The 14847-nt window shown below is 39.9% G+C and overlaps 1 protein-coding gene across 9 annotated transcripts in view; it reads left to right on the forward strand.

The window, feature by feature from the left end:
- The first annotated feature begins 2265 nt into the window (after positions 1–2265).
- Positions 2266–14847, forward strand: part of SNTG1 (syntrophin gamma 1) — a 211096-nt gene continuing 198514 nt past the window's right edge. For 6 of the 9 annotated variants that reach the window (XM_087931229.1, XM_087931230.1, XM_087931228.1 and 3 more), the window contains exon 1: positions 3564–4855. The gene's annotated coding sequence lies outside the window, so the exon portion shown is untranslated. Of the gene's footprint in view, positions 2354–3561; positions 4856–14847 lie in introns of those variants that run through there. The other 3 variants (XM_087931227.1, XM_087931233.1, XM_087931232.1) reach the window with 3 other exon arrangements.

Genomic DNA, 14847 nt, shown 5'->3' on the forward strand with positions numbered 1-14847 from the left:
ATCAAGCCTCTCAAAGAGGTTAGATAAATAAACAGAGACACAGGGTGATAACTACAGCACAAAGAGGGATCAAAAAGTTTGTCAAAAAATATAGAAGACCATGCTTATAAAAGAATCTAGAAAAGTATTAGGATTAAAAAACAGTTCATTAAGTGGTAAACATAGAACCAAAACCAAAATAGAAGAATACAATAAAAGAAGAATCGAATAGCATCAGCAGTGGAAAGAAAAACTCTTCGCAGTTAGTTAAATCTTATTTTCCTCTGAAAAAGAGATAAATTCAAAAGCAGAGGAAGTAGCAGAATATTGAATATTCTGAACTTTAAAAGTTACCAGTCCTTTCAGAGGCATTGAATGGATGAAGCAGAGACAAGAACAATCTTAACAATCAATATCAAACTTAAAACAACTTTAGCACTAACAAATTCATGGAAGACTGGCTTTTGATGGTGGGGTTTTTTGCCTCTTAAATCACATGCATCTTATTTTAAATACTAGAGGAAGATACAGCTATCCATGTTACCTAATTCAGCTGGTTGGATCCTGTGGAATACTGAATGTTAGGATTAAATAATTTATAGGCCTAATTGACAATATTCTTGGTATAATTGTGTTATTTTGAATGGCTTACATACTTCCTTTCTTCTAGATTTTTGCATACCGTATCAAGAACAAAATGAAAAATCTGAAATTTGATAAATATTTCAAGGTTACATTTATTTCTTGATTTTTATTATGTATCAAGTTAATCTTGACTCTGTCATAGAAAGACCCAGGATGATCTCTCTTTAATCTAGCCTTCAGGTCTTCTAACAATATGTCCATTTTTTGCTGCAATCGTGTCCATCTACCTTGTTGTTGGTCCTTGACTTCTTCTCTTTCCTTTCACCATTCTGAACATTATAGAAAAGAGCATTAGGCCTTCACATAACAGGTCCAAAATACAACAATTTGAGCCTGCTTCAACAAGAAATGCTAGAAAGGCAGAAGCCATCCCATCGTTAACTCTAAGGTTATTTGCTGTACTTGTCATTAATTTACTCTTCATTTTATTTAACTTTAGTTATTAAATAACTAATTTTTTTAATTATGATTCTCAACTTTCATTACTAGAACTTGCAGACCATTTGCTTTTTCAGATCTGAGACTAGTGCCATCAGGAGAGCTTAGATTATTGAATACTTCTCCAGTGTTAATTCGAATAAGTAAGAAGGCAGTACACAGCTTTATTTCACTCCTTTGCTGACTTGGAGCCCATCTGTTCACCCCATTCAAATTGGGCTGTAGAGTTCAAGTTCTTCTGGAATTGGACCATACTACTCCAAAATAGCCCTATCAACATCCTTCCCTGCAAAATGCTTAAATAAACCCACCTCTCTAGCCATCTGTTAAAACTTGCCTCCCCCTCCCAGGCTAAGTCTTATTCCACTTTTTAAAAAGGTAATATCTGAAGCCAAGGAAATGTAGGGAGTCCTTTAACTTGTCCCATACTAAAACTGTAAGAACAGCATAGGGCATAACTGTAGCAACAATTTCTGGCTTCAAAATTGGTGAGCACAAGCAGGTGATTGAAGCCTATCCCTTTTTATATGCTTGCAATGGACGTGATGTACATGTAGATGTCCCTAATCAGCACCATTCTCTGACCTCACTGCTACAGCATTTTGGGGTTCGAAGCTAGAAGAAATGTATGTTATCATGGCTGTGAAAAAGATGGTGTTAGAATTCTCAAAACTCTAGCTGGTACTTTCTACTTATTCTCTCCAAATTGCACACAAGTCTCACATTTTTATGGGGAACACAATGGGGGAGAGGACAGCCTCAGCCTCAGATCCAGTGAAGACACACGTGGAAAGAAGTGGAAGAGGGCTGCAACTGTGACTTCTGGAAGCAGCAACCTAATTCCAGGTTGCACAACCTTGCCTGCTTGCTGCACTTTGTGTGAAGCATTTGACTCCTATAAAGTGCTTTCTTAGGTTTGTTAACATAGCTGGCCAGAAGGGCTGAAATTGAAGGGACATTTCACAAACAAGTCAGGTGTCCCATTTATGTAACAAAGCAATACAACATGGTTATCTAATAATTACAACTTTCTTCTTGTTTTTCCTTCCAGCTTTCCCCTCCTGAAAAATAGGGCAGCTTTCAAAAACATGATGCTCCCCCCCCTTGACAAGATGGATTATAATTATCAGCAATTTTTAGGACCAACCCGTGGATTAAAAAGCCGCTTAATCCATAATGGAAAATTAGGGCGAGAGAGAGAGAGAGAGATACCGCAGGATACCCTCCCCTCCACGAGTAACTGGATAGGCTCCCTCTTCATCTATTTTAGCAGATGGAAGCTGCCTTCGCGGTAAGCCCCGCCCCGAGGATAATGACTTGGTCTCCCCATAAATAAGACCGGAGGGAATTTGGATTTGCTTAATTCTTTTTCCATCCCGGGGCCCTTGAAAAGGCGCATTGTTACTTTTCCCGTGCGTAGCCTTGCCCTATTCAACTGAAGCGCATTTCTTCCCCGAGCAGCCTGAAGAACGGAGGGGGGGCACATTTGTTGTCTCCCTGCCTGCCTCTTATTTGTGTCGACGGTTTCTAATCAGTAGTCTTTTAATTAGGAACAGAAAACGGGCTGGAGACTGTCAAGACGGCTCCCTTCCCGCTCCCTCCCTTTTCTATAATGATAAGCGGGGGTGGAGGAAGATGCAGTTAGAATAAACAAGCAGGGGAGGTCTGAGCGGCGTGACGTTGCTCGCAGCCACCAATCAGAACGAAGGTGATTCTTCCGCTCCGCCCCCGGCTGGAATTTATACCGCTGTCCTCTTCCAGGGCTAGCGGAATCTTTCGATGCGAGATGTAGGTCATATTGCGGGATTTATTGCAATTTGGGGGTAGAACATTTAGCTCCATTATTTATTGTCACCACGCGAAACTGAAGTTCATTTCCCCATTCTGACCGGCTTATTTGCTACAGCTTTTTCATGTCAGATGGGCTATCGTGACAGGGTGAATTAAATGTACTATTGACTCCCTTACACTTTACTCGCTTGATAGAGTCTAGCCCTGTTTTTAAGCGCAAAGCAACCCCCGCTCTATTGACTTCAGGAAAGAACACAGAATGTTAAGTTAAATGAGGCGTGGAAGTTCCTTTTAAAGAGTGGTGTGGAATCAAAACACCTTTTTTTTTTTGGCTATTACTTCTGACTGAAGATGTAATCGAGCTGGACGGTGAGTGTAGCACTTAAACTCTGTCACATCCTCAGACCCCTCGTTTCTATCATATAAACATCAAGAGAAACGTTAGTTTTTAGCCGGTTTTATTGTGATTTGGATTTTAGCGTTCGGTTGGAGAGTGATCGGGGTGAATATACCTGAAGATTGATTTTTCCCAGGGGTCTGAAGCTGAAGCTTGAAACTGCACATTCGTGGCACGTTCTAAGCTGCTTTCGCAGCTCTTCGTTGTTATCTGAAGACAAATCTTATCAAATCCATGGAATTTACTTGTTTCCGGCTATAGTATCGCTGGAAATAACTTCTTGGATGCTGCTGTTGATAATACAGTCCCAACATTTTAATTTGTGCCGAAACTTACTCTTAAAAACAAGAATGATTCGGTGCCGACGAGGGTGAGAAAAAATATGAATTAGCAAGACTTTTTAAAAATGTTCTTTCCGGCTCTCCAGCATGAAAAGTGAAAGAGAATTTAAGCAACACATGTTTATTAATTCAGAGTAGAACTTTGGGGCTTGCTTGGCTCTCGTTCTTTGAATTTCTATTAGCTGTGCAGTACCTCACTCATATCACGACAGATTTCCGCCCCTCTTGTTTTATTCTAACTTAGTGATTCGCATATTAATTAATCACCTCCTTGCGGTGTGCTTCGGTTTCTACGATCTGCCTCTAGAAGCAAGGAAGGTAGGTGCCTGGACGAATCAGCGCCCTCATAATAAGAAGGGATGAAGGCAAAATCTTGCGAGCGTGCAGCTTCACAGAAGTGGACGGCTAATTTCAGATAACACGGAGAAAGAGACCGCGAAAGGCTGCAGAAAGGAGCTGCTCGAAGGGGGAGAGAAGAACCTTCACTTCCCGGTGAATGGCGCCAAGGCTTTTAATTGACAGCACCGCGAAAAACTTCCTTTCGTCCCATCAGCATCTTCGCTCCCCTTCCCAACAGGCCACTGGGGAAAGCCCCCCTCTTGTTGAGCTTTCCGGATCCGTCTTTCTCAGCATCCCCTCCACCTGCAGCAACTCGGTCGTTTCAAAGCAACACGCCGCTGAGCGGCCAGATTCCCCTGCCGCTGATCGGGGGGCGGCACTGGAGGGGAAAAACAAGGGACAGCGGAAGATACCGAGCGGCTTGGCGCGTTAGTTCCAGGATTACGCCTGCTAGGCGTGGACAACGCCTCTAGACTGGGCAGCCAGGGGAAGAAGCGCCGCGGCCACTGGCGACTCTAGAACGGGCTCTTCTGGCTCCTTTTACGGGGATCGGTCGCTGCTGAAAAGGGGATCTCAGCTCTCTCCTTTCTATTCCCCCCTCCACAAGCCGGAGCTTTGTTCTTTTCTGTGTTTGGATGTGCGCAGCGAAATATTCCGACCCTTCCGCCGTAATACCCGATGGGTCTCTAAAAAACCCGTCCTTTCCTAGTTTTGAGGTATCCACAGATCGCAAGCGGATTCTCGCCCGAGTGCCACCAGAGCCTCCATGCCTTGGCTGCTCGTCTCCAAAGCAAAGGGATGGCTCCTTTCTCCGAAGCTTCTCACAACTGAGCGGATGGGAAATAATTTGGGAAATAAGTTTCCTGAGGTGATTTGGAGGAGTTAAAAGTCCGCCGTTTTCAGCAAGAGGCAGCAGTCAGTAAAAGTAAGTGCTTCTGATTATATGGTTACTAGAGGAAGCTCTGCCCTTTTTGTAGCACATTTTGTTTTTAAATGAATTGGGTTCTCTTGAGAGTGGAAAGAGATAGGAAGGCTCTGTCCCTGCATTAAATGCAGCCCGTAGGTTTTCCAGTGAGCTTGGTCTTCCTTTGCAAAGACTTGGACGCAGTAAGTGTGTTGTCCAGCTGAAAGGCAGATTTTATGTTTCATTACCTTAATGTTGACTGGTGAAACCAAGGTTGCCCTAAGGATGCAGAGGTGCATGCTCCATGTTTGCCATTCCTTACAGAAGGGGAGAATTTGTGAAATCTACTGCAAATTAGACCAAGCTCAGCACACATGTAGCAGTTGCTAAAATTCTCCTCTGCAGCTGTTCTTTTTCTTTAAACTCACCAAGGCCAAATCCAATTGCCACTTTCTGTGTATTCCTCATGGGACAGCTCTGGTAACTGTTCATGTCTCCTGCATGTTCCCACATCAGGCCTGTTTTCAATCTATGTAACTACATAGGCAAACTATGGTACTTCAATTGACCTGCTCCTATATTTGTTTTATTGCCATCTTTGATGTAGTATCATGAAAGGGTTTCACCAGGGACTGCTGCTCCCTTTGCCATGTGGTTGATCAGTTTCTGAAGCCAAGCCTCCTGCTTTGGGCTTCACATATGCCATGTCTGCTAGGACTGGGGCCTACAGTAGACCAAGGAAATTGAGGTCTTCTTACAACTGGTTATAGATTCAGATAAAGAGGTGTTCATCGTGAGTAGCACCTCTGTGTCTGCATACAGCCACCTTGGTCGTGGTCTAGGACAGTTGTCCTTAAGTTGATCCAATTTCCTCTTTTCTAGTCTGAAACAACGTCACCCCCCTAGCTCTCTTACTTTATACAATCATCTCTGCAATCCTCAATTGGATTCTCAACTCACAAATGAACAATAGCAAATTGTACGCCCCAGAATATATCCAAACGGGGATAAGGATAACCATCCCTTAATGGTAATTTCCTCTGACTAAAGAATCACTGTTCAAGCGCTTTAAGAAAGGGCTTTGAATGGACATTGGTGTTCATCTATATCATGGATTGATGAGGGTCTTGTCAAGCTCTTATCTCAGTACGTGGCAACAATGTGCTTCTGGATGGGGAATGCCAAATTCAGATTGAACTTTGACATGATTTAATGTTTGGGTCTGGAAATTCTCAATCTCTGCTCTTGATTAGGGCTCAAGTTCCCCTTCAGGATATGTGTACAATTTGATATTTTCAAATGTTAGCTGTGGCCAGGAAGGAACTGATTTAGTGTCATTTGCACCATGTCTGACCAGAAGACTCTTAAAATGGTCACTCATGCTTTAGTCATCTCTCATTAAACTACTCCATATCTTTCAACACAGAGTTATCTTTGAAGACCACTTGAAAGATTTAGCTGATGCAGATCACAGCGGCACAGGCAATTATGGACAAACCACAGCAAGCCCATTTAAGCTCTTTGCTTTGTGAGTTGCATCAGTTACCAGTAGAGTTCTGAATGCAATTCATATACAAACTGGAAAGTTGTCTTACTCTAGGATTAGTTGATCAAATAATGTCACCTCATTAACCTAGGTGAAGGGATTTTTTTGTTGTTGATGCACTAGTCTTCTGGAAGGATAGAAGATCTCCATTTATCTAAAGATCTGTTTTGTTCCCACCCTCATCTTATTTAAACAAATCCTTAATTCCCTGAAGCTTGCAGAGAGTCTCTTGAACCCATTGATGGATGATTTCTCATTTGGCTGGTTTTTTTCTGGATGTCTGGATGTCCTGGGGGAGAGGGGAGTATTGCATTTCATTGTTTTCTGTTGTAGCTGCCAGAGTTGCAATGGAATTGTGTGGTCTGTAAATCTAATTAATGAAGTATAATAGGCTGATTAGAGAGTTTTACAGGTTCATCTGCAAGCACAACAAAAGGCCACCATTTGCACTGCTAAACAGCTAGAATCTGCTAGGTTACTGAGAGTAGCCAAAACTCACAAATAAACCATGCTAGAAACATGAGTGAGAAAGATCCAAGTGAGGTCAACTGCACATCTTCTAAAGACAATGGCTAAAGTCAGGAAAAAGAAAGAAAGGAAAAAAATGTGAGAAGTTCATCTCTTGATGCAGTTACTTTGGTGAAATGACAGTTTTGCATACGACTGCTGGTTTCTAGGAGAAGTCAAGTTCAAGTTCTTAAGATCACATTCTGTGAAATGGGAGTATACATAGAAATATTGAAAAAGGACATTTGGGGAAGGTGGATGACAATGAATGGCTCTGAACTCTGCAAGAGTGCCCCCATACTTCTTTTATGTAGCCACCAATCAGTTGGTCTTTTGGTTGCACTTACCAGTCTTAGCTCTTCTTGGAAGTAAAAGGTGGGGAATGCCATCTGTTGTCCTTATCAAGAAATAACCACTGTTGAATTGTCAGAGGTATGGATATAAAGCCCAGGAACAGAACTACGAATGGACTGAAGCAAGAATGTGAAAAAAGCACTGAAGAGCTAAGTACAGGGGAAGTATAGGTTATTTTCTTAGGTGGTAGTGACTTGATGAATGAACAGTCAACTGACAAATGGCAGAAAAATCAATTATGGCTAATATCTGAAAAGCCAAAAAGGGTTAGACTTTTAGTATGGATATTTATTAAATAAACAATAAACAGAAGACCACCAGAAAAACCTCAAAATGTTAGAATAAATTGGGAATTACAAACAACAATTAACAGAATAAGACAGTGGCAGACCAGTTTCATATTGCTACTGATAAAACTTAATAGACACCACATTGATTGTCATAGAATCATAGGCTTGAGGTCCAATCTTCTGCCAAGGCAGGAGTCATTATACCAGTTCAAGCAAATGGTTGTTCAATGTTTCCTTAAAAACCTTCATCAATGGAGCACCCACAAGTCCAGAAGGCAAGCTGTTCCATTGTTTTAATAGTTCTCACTGTCAGGAAATTCCTCCTTATTTCCAGGTTGGATATGATGAGCATCCACCCACTGCTTGTTGTCTTGTCCTCAGGTGCAATGGAGAATAAATTGATGCCTTCTTTCCTGTGGCAATCCTTCAGATCTTGGAAGACTGCTGGTATATTTCCCTTCTTCTTGTCTTCTCCTTCTTAAGCTAAACATTCCTAGTACCTTTAGCTGTTTTTCATATGTAGGATGTAGCCTCCAGACTCATTGTCATCTTTATTCTTCTTCTCTGCACTCTTTCTAGAACCTTTTTTCATTTTGTGTTGCCTGGAACTGGATATAGCATTCCAAATGTGGCTTCATCATTGAGGTATAGAGCAGTACTATCATGTACCTTGATCTTTGTATTATCCTTTGGTTGATGTCTCCACTGGCTTTTTTGATGGCTGCAACACATTTGATTTAAGGGAATCTTTGCCTTTTTGAAAAGCTGTAATAAATTGCCACATACAAAGATATGCTATGTGGATAATTCTAAAAATATGTTAAGTTTACAAGTTCTATCTATTACAATTAACAGAGAAGCTGTTGACTGATAGTGATTCATTCATAATGACTGCCTAGTAGCCAATGGAATTAGTTGTATAAATGTATATTACGGTACATCAGTGAGAATTTGGGTCTGAATTTTCAGTATGAACATATTGAGATATTGGAATGAGTCTATAACTTGTTCCTTATAGTGACCAAATTTTCCTATTAATTGATTGTTCTGTAGAGGCTTCATTTGAATACAGTCTGCCTCTGAACTAGCTATGTATAATCATAGTTGTTTTCCATATTGTGCAATGACTCACTCTTTCACTAAAGCAAGCAAGGTAGAATAGTGAGCACATGTGGAACTTGGGGTTTGTTTAACATATATTAAAATACTATATATGCATTACTAGGTAAGTCTGTGGGATATGGTCAAAAAATCAAGATAACTACTATGATGATGTGATTGAAACTGCCTGTTTTTTTATGTGCAGCTCATGTGCATAGAACAAGAACCTGAATTATATTAGAAAGCAAACATTTTAATTTGTAAAAGTTTTGCTTGGCTACTGATGACATTTAACAGTACAGTACTTTTACAGAAGATTTTAATTTTTAAGAATTATAGTCAAGTATTAAGATAATAATGTCATAGTCACTAGAAGAAGTGATTCTGAAGTGTCCATACTTAAGTAGCTACAAGTAAGCATATCTGAACTAAAATGTACTTAGTCTCAGAAGTAGGCTTATAGAAGCTAGACAGTTTCAAACTGTAGCTTACAAATGCTTATTAGTATTACTTACAGTTTAGAATTTAATTATTTGGAGAAATAAACCTGGAAGGAGAAGCTTTTTTTCTAAATCTGGATAATGCAGGGAATTTCAAAGGAAATCTGTCAGCTGAAACTGAAGCAAAGTGCATAATGATACAATGTGCATGTGCACCACAAACATACAAGCAAATCAGGAGAATGATTAAAGAACAAATTCAGAATTTTAGAATGGTCAAGTCCTACCTAAATTCCGTAAAGATGTTGTGACAGACCCTGTAATGAGTAGTTTATGCTACTCATATATTAAATGTTACTAAGTTTGCCATAGAGAATATTACACTATGGGAGATTGATCATTAAATTAGGCCAGTGCTTAAATGCAGCTTTGGCAACTACAAGTAGTTAGTTAATATAAGAAAGAGGTTACTCTTCCACATTGTCCACTGCATGTTGGTTAATTATGTTTGTGAAATAAATGAAAAACCAAGCTGTGGTGTAATTTCTTCACTCTGACTTCTGTGTACCTTTTTGGACTCACATCTTTGCCACTGAAATTATTAGAGCTTTGGGATGGACACATTGCTCCAATAACTTTCAGTGGCAAAGTTACAAAACATTCAGAAATCTCTCAAAGGGGGTGAATACTCCCCCCCATTTCCTTCTTGTTTATTTCCTGATTTTGTACATGAGTTTTAAGTGTAAATGTTAAAAGAATGAAAACTTATTTAAATTTATCCAAGGTTTTCTTTTTCTTACAGTTTTTATTGCTTCAAAAATAATAAAAGAACAAAAGGAACAAAATACAAAAATGCATTATTAATAAAATAACAAGTGCTTAAAAATAAGTGAAAAGGATACAAATAAAATATACAAATAAAAAAAATATAAGGAATAATGATACTATTTATATTGTTAGAATATAATATTGTTATATATTGTTACATTGTTATATATAACCATACAATCTATATATAAAAAAAGTGAAATACCACTCACACATCATCCCAAAATCTCCAGAACCGTAAAGCCTACAAACTTGAAATTTGGCACATATGTTCCTCTTGGCTTCTAGGTGCTCACTAAGAAAAGATTTTTAGAAATGACCATCAGAGTATTTTGTATATTATTATTAACACACTCTGATGCTGAGGAGTTCTACTCCCCCTCCCCACCTGAAAAGAAATCTGTTCCAAATGAAAAACACAAGCAGAGCAGAGAAGTTTCAGTTTTAGTTTCACAGCACCAAGCAACTTTAGTACAGAACAGTTGAATTAAGCCACACCCAGGCTCCTTGCTGTCTCCTTGCTCACACAGAAAACACTGTTTCAATTACCAAACAGCCCTCAACATTGACAGCATGCTAGCCAGATGAATACCAATGGATGCTGGTAGGCAGAGACAGAATCCCCCCCCCTTATTTTCCTCCCCCAAAACTAAGCCCGGCCATGTAGTTTTGTAGCGAAGCAAGGGTATCAAACTAGTAATATAATATTCTAATAATAATACTAATTGTTATGGAAACCAGTTACAATTCTACATTGCTCAAAAAAATAAAGGGAACACAAAAATAAGACATCCTAGATCTGAATGAATGAAATATTCTTATTAAATACTTTGTTCATTACATAGCTGAATGTGCTGACAACAAAATCACACAAACATTATCAATGGAAATCAAATTTAGCAACCCATGGAGGTCTGGATTTGGAGTTACACTCAAAATTAAAGTGGAAAAAAACACTACAGGCTGATCCAACTTTGATCCAACTTTGTCTTTAAAACAAGTCAAAATGAGGCTCAATAGTGTGTGTGTACCTGTATTACCTCCCTACAATGCCTGGCATGCTCCTGATGAGGTGGCGGATGGTCTCCTGAGGGATCTCCTCCCATACCTGGACTAAAGCATCCCCCAACTCCTGGACAGTCTGTGGTGCAATGTGGCATTGGTGGATGGAGCGAGACATGATGTCCCAGGTGTGCTCAATTGAATTCAGGCCTGGGGAACGGGTGGGCCAGTCCATAGCATCAATGCCTTCATCTTGCAGGAACTGCTGACACACTCCAGCCACATGAGGTCTAGCATTGTCATGCATTAGGAGGAACCCAGGGCCAACCGCACCAGCATATGGTCTCACAAGGGGTCTGAGGATCTCATCTCGGTACCTAATGGCAGTCAGACTACTTCTGGCGAGCACATGGAGGGCTGTGCGGCCCCCTAAAGAAATGCCACCACACACCCACTGCCAAACCGGTCGTGCTGGAGGATGTTGCAGGCAGCAGAACATTCTCCACAGCATCTTCAGATACTGTCACGTCTGTCACATGTGCTCAGTGTGAACCTGCTTTCATCTGTGAAGAGCGCAGGGTGCCAATTTGCCAATCTTGGTGTTCTCTGGCAAATGCCAAACATCCTGCATGGTGTTGGGCTGTAAGCACAACCCCCACCTGTGGACGTCGGGCCCTCATACCACCCTCATGGAGTCTGTTTCTGACCGTTTGAGCAGCCATATGCACATTTGTGGCCCGCTGGAGGTCATTTTGCAGGGCTCTGGCAGTGCTCCTCCTGTCCCTTCTTGCACAAAGGCAAAGATAGCGGTCCTGATGCTGGGTTGTTGCCCTGCTACAGCCTCCTCCATGTCTCCTGATGTACTGGCCTGTCTCCTGGTAGTGCCTCCATGCTCTGGACACTACGCTGACAGACACAGCAAACCTTCTTGCCACAGCTCGCATTGATGTGCCATCCTGGATGAGCTGCACTACCTGAGCCACTTGTGTGGGTTGTAGACTCCGTTTAATGCTACCACTAGAGTGAAAGCACAGCCAGCATTCAAAAGTGACCAAACCATCAGCCAGAAAGCATAGGAACTGAGAAGTGGTCTGTGGTCACCGCCTGCAGATCCACTCCTTTATTGGGGATGTCTTGCTAACTGCCTATGCTTTCCACCTGTTGGCTATTCCATTTGCACAACAGCATGTGAAATTGATTGTCAATCATTGTTGCTACCTAAGTGGACAGTTTGATTTCACACAAGTGTGATTGACTTGGAGTTACATTGTGTTGTTTAAGTGTTCCTTTTATTTTTTTGAGCAGTGTATATATAACTCCATATATATAATATTCAAATGCGAGTGGCATGGTGGCTCACCATGAAGATGCTCACCTCCCATTCGGAAGGTTGAGAGCTGAATCCTAGGTAGCGAGTGGTGTTTCATGTAGGCATCAGGAAGGGCATCTGGTCAGTAAACACTCAGCTCCATACATTTGCCCCAAGTCTATCCTCAATTGAGGGTCATAAAAAGGGAAAAAAATCCATCTAATTATCAAATGCAAACATTGTGCAAATATGCATATATACTTAATTGCTTTTTAAAAACTTACTGTATTTTTCTAAATGAGCCCCATATTTCTTTTGTCCATTAAAAATTCTAGGCTTATGGACAATCTACTCATAAATAGCAAGTGTAATCAATTCTTCAATCCATTGAGTAAATGGGGTCATGCATTTATCTTTCCAGTGTTGTAATATCCATCTTTTTGCCATAGAAAGGGCACAGAGTATCTATTTACATTTTCCAGTTGTCAAATTCCATGTACTAGGTAAGTAATTCAAAAAGAATTTTAGCCTTTGAAAAGTTAGCTTTGTCACACACTCACATTTACATGATTCACCACTTTCTCCTGAAATTTAGGAAGTATAGGACATTATAAAAAGGTGTTTTAAATAAGTATTGTCCTTATTACATCTCCAACAAAATCAAAAGGGTCTTTCAAAATTGATTTCAATTACAGGCTGCCTAGTTTTAACACTAGAGGTGTATGAATTATGCTAGTTGGCTATGTAAAATATTTCTTGTAAAGCAATCATATGGAAATGTTCTTTTGGCATTTAAAAATAATTAGCAGATATTCTAATAGTCTTATAAAGTGGCAATTATAGGAATGCTTCATTTAATGTTCATGCTAGATTGCAATGTTGGCGATCTTTTCGGCACCAAGCGCTGAAATGGAAGCATGCACGTACATGTGTGGGAATACTGGAAACCAGAAGACCAGCTAGCCTTCACGCATGCATGCACTGGAACCCAGAAGCTCAGCTTCTTGGCACGTACATGCTCACTGGGGAGCTGCTCTTCCAGTTTCCGGTGCTTCCATGCACACAAAGTCTAGCTTGCCAGCATGCATGCATGTGCCAGAACCCAGAAGAGCAACAGGTGATAGCTGGCATGCTTGGAAAGATGGCTCTGCATGCCACTTCCGGCACACGTGCCATAGGTTCGCCATCATGACTATATTGCATAAGTTTGGTTTCATTACTTTTTCAGTATGCTGAAATAATAAATGTTTCTGTAAAAGTGTACATTTTAAAGGCATAATGTAGGTGAGGAAAATATGTGAGAACAACTCCTAGGGTTAGCACTCTGTGATCAAAAATTTAAAAATGGTTTTCAAACTGCAAATGTATGAATAGCATTCTTGCTTTGAATTATGGGTTTGCTTGGATTAAGATCTTGTCAATAATTTAGGCCAATTCCTTTGCATCAAAACAGTATGGATAAGCGTGATCCTTATCTAACAAAACTATGTTTCCATTCATTTTCCATTCAGTTTATTATTACTTTCTTTCCCCCATGCTCGCTCTTTCTGCCAATTTTATGTTATGTTCCCACTACTTCCCTAACATTAAGAACAACTTTTTCCCAGAAGAGTTTACTCTCCCTTTTATAATAACTATGACAAAACCAAATAGTATTTGAGCCAAGGTTCTCCTTCATGCCTGGTCTGTCTTCTCTGGTGTCATAGGAGCTTCAGGTATATTATTGTTTCTGGAAGTTCTGTGTGGGACCTCTACAAATATGGATGGTTTTCTTTTGGTTTTCCCTCACCTTTCCATACCAGTGCCTGTGTAAGGGTTATTCCATAGTGTTCTTACCACTTGTAATGGCTTCTCCCTTGGAATGGGATTTATAATTTAGAGTATGGCTTGGTTCTAATCCATTCTTAGTTCATGTGGAGACCTGGGATTGATGCAGACTTGTACTCTACTGTGATCTTACTGTATATGCTTTAACCTCAAAATCTCAAAACTATGCCAATTATTGTGATTGCTTCTGGAGTCAAAATAAGATAGTAAAACAGTTGTAAATCTGGAAAAGAAATATTTTTGCTGAAATTAGTCCTGAAAGGATTAATATATAAAGAGTCACTTGTTGAGAAGGGCGGCTATAGAAATAAAATAAAAGATGAATAAATAATCATTCTTGGCAAAATTAATAGGATGTTCAGGAAGAGAGAGAGAGAGAGAGAGAAAGATGCACAAATTGACAAAGTTGTTGGTTTATTATTCCTACATTTTTAGGCAATGGATCTTTATTTTTCTTGTATTCCTAGCACTTCTCTTTCTCTGAAATAATATTTTTTTATTTTGTATGTTTCTAAAGGGCAGGGGAATAACATTTTTATTAAAGTTTTAGAAGTTTTCAAAGTATATAGAAAATGTAGCTAGAAAGGTAGATAACATGCAGTTGGATTTTTTTTTGTCTCTTTTGGAAAGTGGTGTTACTTCATAGGTTTAACAATTATGTAGTGATGCTAAATTTTATGCTAATTATGCTAAAATTGGTATTTTATCTTCAAATTTAGTGGCTGAATCTTGAAATTTGCAAGCACAAGAATAATTGCATTGTAAATCCCTTACCCCTGATATATGTATTTATACATAGAGTTATCCTG

Source organism: Pseudonaja textilis, chromosome 3 (assembly GCF_049901715.1).
Source record: "Pseudonaja textilis isolate UNSWEBS1 chromosome 3, rPseTex1.2, whole genome shotgun sequence".
NCBI classification, from domain to species: domain Eukaryota; kingdom Metazoa; phylum Chordata; class Lepidosauria; order Squamata; family Elapidae; genus Pseudonaja; species Pseudonaja textilis.